We start from the raw sequence: 12,557 nt of genomic DNA on the forward strand, positions 1-12,557 counted from the left end.
TTAAATTGATTAAGGATTGTTATATATTTCCAGAAGCACTCAAGAGTACTTTTATGGTTATAAGAGTAGAGGGCATTAGAATGCCAGAAACCAATGAATACGCTAGAGACCTTCAAAACCATGCCCGGCATTCCTGACTTTCCCATATAAACATGTGGGGCAGCCTGCAATAACAAATCAGCTCCCCTTCCCCCAACGTAGGTAAGCCTCGGATGATAACACTTCAACTAAGTTGAATATGAATTTGATACATTTTCTGTTATTAGTCACTTTCATTACTTAGCAAATGAAATGGAGATGTAAATAAATATCATAAAGAGTTTTAAACATTAGATTTGACCACTTAACTTTATAGTTTTTGGAAAGTATATTATATATAACTGCCACAGTATTTTGTCTATTAATTGGGAAGCTAAAAAAAGTGTGTTATAAATGTTGAATCAAAACTTTCAGTGTCGTGAGGGAATTACATTTCAGGCAATATACTTCTTTTATAGGGTGAGAAGCTGAAGTATGGCGAAATTACAAGATTTTCCCAAAGCCATGCACTGAGTCATGGCAGCAATAGAAATCTGTGATTCTGTTTACCCAAATTAATCTAAGATTCATGAAATGAATGTTTTCTGTTTCTTAATATGTACATGTTTCCTTATATGTCATATCCCTTCCCTTTCCTCTTCTTCATTCTACAGAAATCCCTGTAGTTGGAAACAAAAGTGTCATGATGTGTGGGCTATGAATAATATTTTGACCTTTATACCTTCATTTCTAAAAAGAAATTCATTGTATAGGTTTTATAGCTATATAAAAACGTAAGCCAGGTGATATTAAATCGAATCACCATGTATGGACTCAGCATGTCTGCGTGAAGTTCCTGAAACTCCAAGAATAGAAGTTTGGGCTCTTTCAATTGCTTGAACAAAAATTGGGCTACAGTCCTTGGGAGCCTTGGAGCACAAATTGGTGACCAGGAGATTCAGACTCAGAAAGACAATAGAGAGAATTTGTGCCTACATTTCAGCCACTGTCTTTGTGTTATTCAAGAGAGCAAATTATTATGCTTTTCTCTCATACTCCCTAGTTTCAGATATGCATTTTAACCTCCTTTATGTATGACCTTTTCCCTATTAGTTTAAGCAGTATTTCCCCAAACTATCTTAGGCTTGCTTCATTTCTCCCCCCAGCTATGAAGTGTACTATTTAGAACAAATTGCCTTTTTTTTTTTTTTTTTGGAACAGACATCGTTTCTCGACTGAGAAACAGGTTGCCTGGTGCTACAAGATATTCACTGTAAATAACATCTTTTTCTTTTTTAGTTTTTTATTGTGGCCAAAGTGAATTACAAATCTTTTGCAGTGGTATTTAAGGGACATAGTGACAATAAATGAGGAGCAATACCACCACCAGTGTTGTCCTCCCTCCACCCCTGTTCCCAGCATGCATCTCATATCTCCCTCCTTTAAACCCCCAGAATGCTAGTGTTCTGGTCCCCACTTGTATAGCTTGTACACTTGTACAGAAGTGATTGGGTATCAATTCCGCTGTTGACTTTGGGTTTGGTGTTCAAATCTTATACCTTCTTTTTGCATAGAACCCTGAAACAAAGAACACAAAGAATACAGGTTGCCCTCTTCCCTCTATTGTCTCCACATATACTTTCATCAGCAAAATTTTGTTGGTTTGTTCCTTGATTTTTTTTTGTTTGTTTGAAGTGTTGAGATAGAATTTATCATTGGTTTTCACCATGGGCCACTAGTACTTAGCCTAAGTATGTTATTTTGTATACAGTAATGCTGACTAATATTAGTTTCGTATTAATTTATAAATATTTATTATAAGATAGAAATTCTTCTTACCTACTTTCTTTTTGGATGTTTTCTAGTCATGCTTCTGTGGTTGACTGAATTCTCTCACCATTCATGTTGGGCAGATGCGTCTTTTTTGTTATTAAATATGTGATATTATGAAAATGAGAATTATTTAAGGTAAGGAAGGGAAGATCTATAGGAAATGATAGATAGCACTTCTGAATATTTAACACCCTGCCATATTTTGAAAGAAAAATTTACTTTATTTGATTGTTTTTGGTAGTAGATATTCTAAAAACTAGATATTTAAAGTAGCAGATAGGGAAGATTTGAAAGAAATAAAAGGAGGTTTTTTTTTTTTACTGGCACCTAGAAGCTTTAAGCATCTTTATGCTCTTTATGCAAAGACAAAAAAATATGAACTAAATGTTCAAGCCGAGAATCACAAACATAGCCCACAGTTCAATCCTAATAATACTAGATTCATCTATGACATTACTTTAGAAATTTACAATGCAGAGCCAGGGAGAGTTCAGACTTGTCTGTAGTATAGCTCCCTGAAATGCAGCTGACCCAGTTTTATCCCTAGCATTGTGTATGTTTCTCTTTCCACTTACAGGAGTGACTCCACAGTACAAAGCCATGAGTAAGGCCTGAGCACACCTGTGTTACCAAAACTAAAACCCAAAGCTACAACTTTAGCTCAGGCCTTTGAATGTTTGCAAATTATGTGAGAAGTTTTGGTTAAAACTACATGAAAGTAGGGGCCAGAGTGGTGGCACTAGAGGTAAGGAGTCTGCCTTGTAAGCACTAGAACTTCAGTTTGATCCCCTGGCGTCCTATGGTCTCTCAAGCCAGGAGCAATTTCTGAGCTCGTAGCCAGGAGTAACCCCTGAGCGTCACTGGGAGTGGCTCCAAAAAACCAACCAAACAAACAAACAAAACCCAAAAAAACTACATGAAAGTAATTAGAATTCTTACTTGAATGCATTAAAAAAACAAAGAAGAAAACTGGAGTGTTACAGGAAAATTTGTTGATAGGAATGGTACTCACATTTTACAGAATGCCATGATTCAAAATCTGTACCAAAGGGCAGAGAAATAAAGGGCTGAGTGAATGCTCATTATGTATCAGTATTCAGGACTTCAGTGTCCTCTGAGCACCTCTGAAAGTGTCCTTGAGAGTAGAGTAGCACAGCAAGAGAGACCCCCCAAGCACTGGTGGGTGTGACTTCACCTTCCCCAAACAAAAAAATCTGAACCAATACTGTTCTTTGAAACTTTCATAGATTTTTTAGGAACAATATTGTATTAATATAATTCTTAGCTAATATTTATTATAAAATATTTAAGCAAAGAGGTGATGCAGGTAAATCTAAGTCAGTTCTATTTTATGTTTTTCATGTTTACTTTATTGTAGATTGAGAAATCCTGCTCATTAATAAGATAGATCACTTACAAGTGTTGTACCCAGATGTCTGATGAATTGGTGATTCAGAAAAGTTGAGAGAAAAATGTATGTTAGAGTTTATGTTTTTACTTTTTTATAATCAGTTACATTTATGGGAATAGTAACTTGGATTTTTTGGGGGGGACTGGATCACACCCTACAGTGCTCAAGACTTACTTTTGCCTCTTTGCTCATGCATTATGGCCCAGGCAGACTATTTGTGGTGCTATAAATGAGCCAAGGTAGGCTGCATGCAAGGCAAGTATCATTCCTGGTCTCCTATCTCTCAGGTTACATCTTCTATTTATAAATCATTAGCTCAGCTGAATCTGATATGTCTTTTGTTCTGTTCGTTAAAAATTCTGAAGGGGGGCGGTGCGCAAGCAGTAGGGCGTTGGCCTTACAAGTGGAAAACCTAGGACAGATCACTGTTCAATCCCCAGCATCCCATATGGTCCCCCAAGCCAGGAGCTATTCCTGAGAGCATAGCCAGGAGTAACCAGGAGTAACCTCTGAGTGTCACCGGTTGTGCCCTCCCTCAGAAAAATTCCAAAAAACAAAAGAAAGGTTTAAATCAACTCAGTTTATGTATATGTAGGCATGAAATATTTTTATGGCTCTTTTCCAAAAATATATATATATCTTTTATAATGAACGGTACTTCAATTTTGTTTCTCTTTCTTATGTATTAACCATACTTTTGTATTATTCTGGAACCCCCAGTTTAAAAATCACTCTTTACCTGTTGCACCTGCTTTTTTTTATGCAACATCTTTTCTGATGAGTGTTTTCCTTTTTTTTTTTTTTTTTTTTTTTGTGCTCTTTGATATATTTTTGTATGTGTCTGCCCTGGAATCTAGGTATCTCATGCCTTTGGATCAGTTTACATTGTCTTTTCTGACTTGAGATCTTCATGCTATAATTCAGAATTTACATTTGTAAGTTGATTTATCTCAATATTTTACCCCCCAAGTTTCCATGATATAAAAGCTTCCATGTTGAGTATGATAGTGGATTGAGTTTTTCTATTTCCCTTCTTAACTATTCTTAAAAATAGAAATTAAAAATAGTTTAAAAATTATTAACTATTTACTTTATGCATTGCTTTTTGTTTTTGTTTCCTGCTGATCCTTGTAAATGATCTAGAACCATAAAACAAAAACACAGATACATTTTCTCACACCACTTTATCAAGGATCAAGATACGAGACCAGAAAGTCATATCTACCTAATTATATTTTTTGTTCCACTTATTTGTCTTTCATGTTTTCCTATATCTAGCTCTTCTTTAAGCTTCTGTCATCTACAATATTAGTTCAGATTCTCTTAAATGCTTCTCTGGATTACCATAGTGTCCTTCCACATGTCTCTCACTACTGTTAATCTGATTTTTCATACTTTATTTTTTTATAATTACTATCAAAGCTAAAATACAGTCATTTATTTAATGAAACATATTATATTATTTAATAATAATATTTATAATAATAGTTAATAGTAACATATTGTTATATTATTTAATAGAAAATTTCTTGTCTTACTATTTAAAAACTTTCAGCATCTTATTAATAGATAATGCTCATTTATTCTCATATCTTCTTCTCTAAAATATGTTCTCTTTTACACACTCATCTATTATTCTGCTACTGACATACATAAGTGCTCTCTCAACATTAAAGAAACCAGCGAAAACTGAGGTGTTTTGTAGAACAGCAAATACTAGATTCTTCAAGACATTTTTTATTTTGTAAGTAGATTTCACATATGTTTGCAGTGGGTTGGGAGTTAAGCTGCAGTGGGGAATGAACTCATAGCTACCTATGTACTAACTAGCATGGGCTCCGCCACTAGGCGCGAAGATTTTGTTTTTATTTTACAGTTATGCGAGTTTAGTAAAGACTGCTGAATTTGGGCTATGATCTACATTTAGATTATTAATGCAGCTCTGGAAAATTGCTAATTAATATAACATTCTTTGCTAAACAGAACTCAAAATCATCTTTTCATAAAACTTGTATATATAGTATTTTATTGGATGGTAAAAGCTTTAAGATATTTTAATGGAATATGTGAATATCAAAATTAAAAGCAGATTTTATATTACCCTCTAACTGATAATAAATGAGTGAAAATTTTGAAATATATAATTTAATTGAATACTAAAAGTAAATAACAAGTATAATTATTGTCCTTTTGTGGAAAAAAAAGAATATGTGATTTGGAGATACTAATGAATTGTCCAAAGCTAATAGAGTGTCATTTAATAGTAAAGCAGGTCTTACATACAGACCATTCCAAAATATTTACTTGGAATCACATCATATATATGACTTATATTCTCGCTGCCAAAAAAAAATTTTCTGTAACTATAGGGTTTGGATGAATTAAATAATAAATGTGGGAGATCTATTCTTACAGTTATACAGTTTTTTCAAGGGCCATGTGTGTCATGCAATAAATGCAGTCATATATTCTGCATAAAACATGTTTTCTTGGGAACTGTACAATAGTTCAACAGGGCTCCTGTCATTCCTGGTTGCATCCCTAAAACCCACCTGGTTCTCCAGATCCGCACCCGGAGTGATTCTTGAGTGCAGAAAAATGAGTAAGCCTTGAGCACTGCCAACTATTCCCTCCCTTAAATGAAACAAAACAAAAAAAGGAACAAAACAAATAGGTCTGGGTTATGAAAGATAACTTTATGACTGGAAAGGGAGAAGCAGACTACATCTAAAAAAGTGGCTCACATAACTCTTTTCTAGTTGGCTGCAGGTATACCAGATAACTGAACCATTAAAGTACATATACAAAGCTCAGCAGATTAATTGTAAAATATAGGAAGGGAGGAGCAATTGGACTGCAGAAGGGAAGAGGAAGTCTTCTGTAAGTTCTTCCAGAGTATAGGAGTAATAAAAGTTTCTCAAGCTTATAATTTTCTCAGTTGTCTTTCTGGACCATCTGACTACAATGTGCTTATGTTTTACAGAATAACAAGCCACATTCCAATAATTAGCACATGAAAACAACATAGAAACCCTTGACTTCTTTGCATGTTAAAAATCAATTTGTAATAATTTATAATTCCAGAAAGATTATTTTCATCAATTAACCTATCGTTAATAACTTACATGATTATTGTGGAACTGGGCTTTGTATAACTTTGTCAGTATGAAAATTACTAATCCTTTGATTACTAGGCATTTTGTGTTCAGTGCAGCATTTTCTAAAGTTTATGCACTGTCATTCTAAACAGTTCAGAAATAACTCAGCATGTGGTTTGTAGTTCGACTCCATTTAAGGAAATTAAAGTCAAGCAAAATGTTCATTACTGTTCACTCAGGTCTGTTTCTTGGACATCTTTTCTATTTTCCTTTTGTACTAGTAGAGGAGAGAGTCACGTGTCTGGTTGAAGAATGCCCATTTCCACCTGTCTGAACAGTTGGCCTTAGAAATTGGAACTAAATTCTTTGTGCTGTTGCCTTGCTCCTTGGGCATGCTGCCTAAGTAGTTGGAACTTGCTAGTGGCTGACCCAGCTTCACGGACCCATTTATGAAATTGGGCAGGTGTAGAAAACTGCACAAGTTGATGCAAAAGAAAATTTGTCTCTGGCATTTGATCTCAGTTGTAATAGCTCTGTAATAAGAAAATAAGATGTTAGATTTCCTATACAGTTTTATATTTGGTAACAGGCTTATTAAAAAGATAATTTATTAAAAACAATAATGTAACACATGGTATCCAAGGAAGAATTGAACAACCAAGTGGCAGGAGGAAAGATTAATAGACTTCTAGAGTAACAGGATCCAGGTACTTAAATTCTGCCAGAACTTGTGTGCTGGCTTTTGCTTTTACTCTTCTTTCTGGGTCAGCTCTCTGTCTTTCTTATCAGAAAAGGGTTTTCTCCCTTTTTTCCTGTATAATTATAAAGGGCTTCCAGGTTTTATATCCTAGAAATTCTGTCACAAAAGGAAAACTAGGATGATACATTTTCAGTCACACATTCTAAACAGTAGGATGGGTTGTTCTTGGTCACTAGATAGAAATAATTTTAAACTGTGGGCATATATTGGGTTATAAGTGGGGATGTTTCAACAGAAGTATGTTTGTTTCCATGCAAACAATCTAAATTTTACACATACTATGGTTCTGAAAATTTACTTATCACTTGATAGTTCTTAAATCAATCAATTTAGTTACATCCTACATGAAGACAATGAGAGACATACAGGTTTAATCCAGTAAGCTGGTCTTTGCCTACTAGGTGTAGATCACAACAGTACTGTGGCTGAGATAGTTAAAGCAAATTTCAAGGACCTAGGGTCGAGAAGGCAGACTGTAGCATGATAAGGGAAGAGCGCTCTTAGAACTACGACCGGGATCAGACAGTGATCTTTTGTTGCAAAATCACACAACTACTGGTCACACTTCAAGGGACAGTTTGGAAGGGGCTAATTTTGCTAGCTACCAATACAGTTGCAGGCAGGATCAATTAAATAATTTCTGGCACATTATATTACACAATTCAGACCTGAGTTATTTGAGGAGAATAAAATTGAATCTTTAATCTAACATTCTGGCTATATTATAAAAATGTTGTCCAGGGAATGGGCGTGGATACTAGGAGACTCCCAAAGAGGCCATCCATGCAGTCAGACAAGTGAATGGCCTTAACTGTTGGAAAAAGAGTGAGGAGAAAAATGGGAGAGTAGTTTGAGCAGACTCAATGAAGTATGATGAGACTTAGTAATAAGCGGAATATGGAAAAGCAGGGACAGAGAGTCAGTGAGAATGCTGAAGTGTCTGGTTGAGTAACACATTGAAGGAAGTGGCATTTGTGCGCAGCATCCAGAAGATGTGCAGATTTTTCACCTATAGCAGCAGCCTGTCTCTTCCTAAGTCTCCCTGGCATGTTCACATGTATTCATCCAGAGTAAAGCAAACCTGGACAAACTAGATCTGTTGAAGGTTTGATAGAAAAACAGTAACTGCTCCAACTTACTTTAGCTGCTTCTTGAAGGAAAAGGGTCCCTGACCATGTGTGTGACCTGAGCTAAGAAGCTCAAATGCTTCAAGTTCTTTCTGAGAGTTGTTATTCAGAAAGAAATATAAATATATTACATATTTAAAGTAGAAAATCATTGGTTTTTATTTGAATTTTCAATTGAAATAAAATGCTGTTGCCCTTTGCTTATTTATAAGGCAGAGATAAAAGAAAAGGGTACTATATATTGAAAAATAATTAATTGTCAAATAATATAACATGAATGGGTAGGGTTCCTACCTTTTTGTAAAATTTACTTTTTTTTTAAAGAAGGAATGGCCTTGAAAAGGCATCGAGAACTAGATTATTGCCTAATGAAACAGCATGAGGTTACTATTACTTCTTAATTTTATGTCTTTATTATGAGGTAATACTTTTCTTACTTGATTTGAAGAATGTTCTCATCTTTTTCTCATATATTTGTGAAAATGAAAGGTTAAAGGATTTAGCAATAGAACTGTTGCTAAATTATGATGTAAAATAATACTGTGCCTTCAGTTAGCCTAGGTAGTTTTACTTCTTTCAATGATATAAAAATCATAGGCTCATAACATTTTAGTACCTAGTATTTTTGGCAAAGAAGAGATTCATGTTACCATAAAAAGTTATACTAAGTAATAGTTAATCTCAATTTTAAGGAAATATAAAGCAATGTATTATGTTGTAACATGGAAAATTGATGCAAATAGCTCCCTAACTGGAACATTAAATTCTGAACTAGTGATTAGCAAAAGAGACCAGCTTTTGCTTAAATATCTTGTACTCCAACATCTTTTCTGAAGTTTCATTTTATTCAGTCAAAATCAATGCCCTGAGGTGTTGATTCTTCTAGAAGATAATCATCCTTTTCCTAATGATCAATCGTGGACATTTAATTCACATGTATTCTTTTTAAAATTTAAAAAATACTGTGGCCTACTTATCATGTTACAATATGGCAGCATTTATATTTTTGATGTTACTTTAAATCTACCTCTTCCTTCCCCTGTTATGCTACTATGTATTTCACATAAATTTAAAAATTCATTCATATTTCTTGTTCTACCTCAGACTTACTTCACTCAATGACATATATTCCAGTTATATGGAAGTTGCATCTGGGACCATAGCAGTACCATAGTGGGTAGGGCATTTGCCTTGCATGCAGCCAACCCAGGTTTAATCCCAGCATTCCACATGGTCTTCTGAGCCCACCAGGAGTGATTCCTGTGTGCAGCGCCAGAAGTAACCTCTGATCACAGCTGGTGTTCACCCAAAATATAAAAATAATTAAAAAATGAAACGTACATTAAACTGTAATATTTCATCTTTTCTTATAGCTGCATAGATTTCCATTGTTTTCGATGTCACACTATATTTACCAACTTATTTGCCTTTCAGCATTTGCATTGTTTCCTAGCTATTGTTCTTAATGTAATAAATATTGCTGTGCATATATATATATATATATATATATATATATATATATATATTTGGGGGTCACACCCGGTAGCACTCAGGGGTTACTCCTGGCTCTACGCTCAGAAATCCCTCCTGACAGGCTTAGGGGACCATATGGGATGCCAGGATTTGAACCACCCACTTTCTGCATGCAAGGCAAATGCCTTAGCTCCATGCTATCTCGCTGGCCCTGCATATATATTTTCAAATAGTTGTTTGGCTGAACCAAATAATATTCTTTTTGAATATATTACACATCTTAAACATTGATCACATCTTACACATTTCAGTGTGATATGTGTTTATGCATTATTGGTTGAATTGTGACTCTTATATAATTAAAGTTTTAATTTCCTCACCTTAATTGAATTCTATTTGGAAACAGTTTTTCCAGATATAATCAGGCTAAAACAAGGTTTGAGATTGGATTATGGTCTCAAATCTAACAATCATTAACTGTAGTAGTAGAAATTTCCACACAGACTAATACACGGAGTGGGAATTCTTGTAAAGGGATTGGAAGGATGCAGAGTGATGTGGAGGTACACATTATAGTGATGTCTGAATATACAAACCTAGGAATGCCAGAATTAATCCACCATAACAGTAAATTCAGAAGGAAAAGACAAAGTAGTCTGCTTTTCTAGAGCCACTGGATAGGGTGTAGATCTGCCAACATCTTGATTTAGGATTTTTTGTTGTCAGAATAGTGAGTGAAAAATTCGTTTTGTGATTCTAAGCCAACCAGCAGAGACACTCTTAGGAAATTAAACCAACACATCATCTTGGAAATAAACATTAGGTTAACTTTATTTCAGCAGATGAGTAGGAAAGTACCTAGTAGCCTTATCCTCAGTATTTGATGTTCCTCCCTCCCTCCCTCCCTCCCTCCCTCCCTCCCTCCCTCCCTCCCTCCCTCCCTCCCTCCCTCCCTCCCTCCCTCCCTTCCTTCCTTCCTTCCTGATGGAGATGCTATAGTACTAACAAATAAGGAGTAACCGTCCTTAAAAAGATTACTTTGCTTTTGAAATTTAATTTAGAGAGAAGTCACAGAACTTTTTACAGAAAGTATTTGCTTAAAAATTTATCTTCACTGCTGTAGTTTTAACTGTAAAATAAATATGCCACTTAATTTTCTATACTCTGTGCTTCTGTGCTCTTATATTATGGAAAAAACAAAATTCTAAAAACCAAAGATATACTTTATGATATTTAGATATTATATACGTATTTATATATAATATATATATGTCCCAAAATATAAGATATTTTAAAGGGTAAAATCTCCATACTGCATGAATTTATATATAACTAAATATTTATATATTTAGTTATATATAAACATATATAATATATATTTTGTTTTATATTTAGTTATATGTATTAATGCAGTGTGGAGATTGTACCCTTTAAAAAATCTTATATTTTGGGACCAAAGAGATTATATAACAGATAGGGCATTTGCCTTGCACATAGCCAACCCGGGTTTGATCTCTGGCATCCCATATTGTCCCCTGAGCATGCTAGGAGATAATCTTGGGTGCTGAGCCAGGAGTCATCCATGAGCACTGCCAGGTGTGGCTCAATCCTTCATCCTTGAAAAATCTCATTCTATAAGATTTTTGAGTTCAAATATAAACAGCAAAAGGCCAAGTATTATTATAATTGTATTTAATACAATGTGTTCATTTTTTGTAATTTAATTTTTTAATTTTATGCAGGGTTTGCATAAAATTGCACTTTTCTGATAAGATTGCAAGAATCTATATATTAATAAATGAACAATGGGTTCATTTTGTTCAAATATTTATATGTTTCTCTATCTCATTTAATTTTGCCTTTTTTTTCTTGTGCGAAGGAATTTAAATGTATTTTGATATTGCGTCTCATAAAATTCTCAACATGGAAATTTGAAAATGTTGCTTACCAGTTTTAGAGTTTCTTAGAAACTTTAATTTCTTAGGAATTTTTTTTCCCCAGTGGAGAATATTTCCAAACATGAGTATTCAGGGAAACCACCTGGGGACTCTTCCTGGTGATTCTTTCTTTTTATTTCTTTTTATTTTGGGGGGGGGGTCACACCCGGCAGCACTCAGGGGTTACTCCTGGCTCTACACTCAGAAATCACTCCTGGCAGGCTCGGGGGACCACGTGGGATGCCGGGATTCGAAACACCGACCTTCTGCAGGCAAGGCAAACGCCTTACCTCGGTGCTCTCCCTCCATCCCTCTTCCTGGTGATTCTAGGCCATCCAGGGCAGGGATTCAATGCAAGGTTGGAGGTGGTAGAACTGGTAGAACCCTAATTTCCGGGGGCCCACTAGAACCACGTGTGTGATGTTTGTGGGCCTTTGGGTCTACTCTGATGCTTAGAGACATCCAGACATGCATCGTGAGATACTTGAGGGACCATGTGGTGCCAGAGTTTGCACAGGGACCAGCTATATGCAAGGCACTTAGACCTTTACTGTCTCTTTAGCCTCTTGCCTTGAATTTTTTTTCTAAATGTACGGCATGGAGGCAAGATGAAGTGGTTTTGAATAGCTAACTGATTTTTTCACAATTTATAGATCAGGTATCCTTTGTACATATTCTGTATAGTATTTCCTTTAGCATAATGGTTTAATTTCTTTACTGTAAGGTTTTGGACGAAGGTACACCTGCCTGATTTCAGGACTTACTGCCGTCTCTGTTCTTGGGATCACTCCTGAAGGGGTTCAGGGGACCATATAGTGTGCTGTGTATGGAAGCTGGGTGGGCAGCGTACACAGCAAGTGTGCTATTCACTGTGCCATTGCTCAGGATACTTAAGTAATT

The 12,557-nt window shown here is 35.2% G+C and overlaps 1 protein-coding gene across 1 annotated transcript in view; it reads left to right on the plus strand.

The window, feature by feature from the left end:
- The window catches only part of EYA4 (EYA transcriptional coactivator and phosphatase 4), a 304,073-nt gene that overhangs the window by 18,292 nt on the left and 273,224 nt on the right, over nucleotides 1–12,557 (plus strand). The gene's annotated exons all lie outside the window — the stretch shown is intronic.

Source organism: Suncus etruscus, chromosome 15 (assembly GCF_024139225.1).
Source record: "Suncus etruscus isolate mSunEtr1 chromosome 15, mSunEtr1.pri.cur, whole genome shotgun sequence".
Lineage (NCBI taxonomy): Eukaryota > Metazoa > Chordata > Mammalia > Eulipotyphla > Soricidae > Suncus > Suncus etruscus.